This window comes from Lucilia cuprina, chromosome 5 (assembly GCF_022045245.1).
Source record: "Lucilia cuprina isolate Lc7/37 chromosome 5, ASM2204524v1, whole genome shotgun sequence".
Classification (NCBI taxonomy): Eukaryota; Metazoa; Arthropoda; class Insecta; order Diptera; family Calliphoridae; genus Lucilia; species Lucilia cuprina.
The window spans coordinates 10,092,009-10,093,448 of NC_060953.1; positions in this window are offsets into that span (position 1 = coordinate 10,092,009).

The following is a 1,440-nucleotide window of genomic DNA, read 5'->3' on the forward strand; positions in this document are numbered from 1 at the left end:
ACTGAACTAGAACTGAACTAGAATTGAACTAGAACTGAACTAGAACTGAACTAGAACTGAACTAGAACTGAACTAGAACTGAACTAGAACTAAACTAGAACTGAACTAAAACTAACCTAGAACTAAACTAGAACTGAACTATAAGCGAGCTAGATGATCAAGAACTGAACTAGAACTGAACAAGAACAGAACTAGAACTGAACCAGAACTGAACTAGAACTGAACTAAAACTGAACTATAATTGAAATAAAACTAAACAAAAATTGAATAAGAACTGAAGTAGAACCGAACATGTTTCAAACTTAAAACTTATGCTGAACTTAACATTTTTGTACGTAAAAGCTGTAAATTTATTTTTCATTAGTTCATGAATTAACATAATTTGACTTAAATCCGAATGCTCTAGTAGTGTTAGTGTCATTTTTCTCTTCAAAATTATCCTCTTACACAATATGTTATATTTCCAATGTTTAGTTTATTGCTTCGACATCATGGTCTGTTAGTCATTAAAAATAAAATTTTACTTTATCTTTTACAACGTTAACATAGAGATGTGTTTTTAAAAACTGGTAACACAAACTAAGCAGCACTTAAAATTAGAGAAAAATTAGCTGAAGAAAAAGATTTTTATAAAAAAAAAAATAGAATAATAAATAAAAAGGGCAAAATATTATTTAATTATTTGGTAGTAGACATTATTCACTTCGTTGTCCTTATTAGCAAATATTATACATAATACAGTACAAATACATTATTACACTTTCCAAAAATGTTAAAATGTATTTTAACTAGTTGCTATTTTTAGATATTTTATAATTATTTTACAAAAGTTTTTCCAAATCAATTTTAATAATTTAATAAATAGTATTTTTTTGTTTTTCAAAAAAGTTAAAAGTTTTGATTTTACCTGTACTCGCATTATACTCATATTTTTAATATAAAAGTTTATGCTCATTGTAATAGTTGTTAATATTGTTGTCTAACTAGTTAACAAATTTAACTATTTTATATATTTTTTTTCCTCTATGTTTTTGTTTGCTATAGTAGCTGTTATTGGTATTGTTGCATTTTTAAGGACAAACTTTTTAATAAATGTATAGAGTTTTTTTTTACAATTCAACACAATTTATAGAAAAAATTTTAAAGAGTAAAAACGAGTAAAGAAATGTTAGGACAGATACGAATTAAATAAGGAAAATTGATGCTAACATGTAGTGAGAATATAGTCTACAGAATAATTAATCTTTATAAAGAGAATACTGCATCTCATGACATGTTCCCTTTACAGAGATAGAGCTTATATCCTCTAGAGACACTATAAGTATTATATTATTCTGTTCTGGTTCTGTTCTAGTTCTGTTCTAGTTGTGTTCTAGTTCTGTTCTAGTTCTGTTCTAGTTCTGTTCTAGTTCTGTTCTAGTTCTGTTCTAGTTCTGTTCT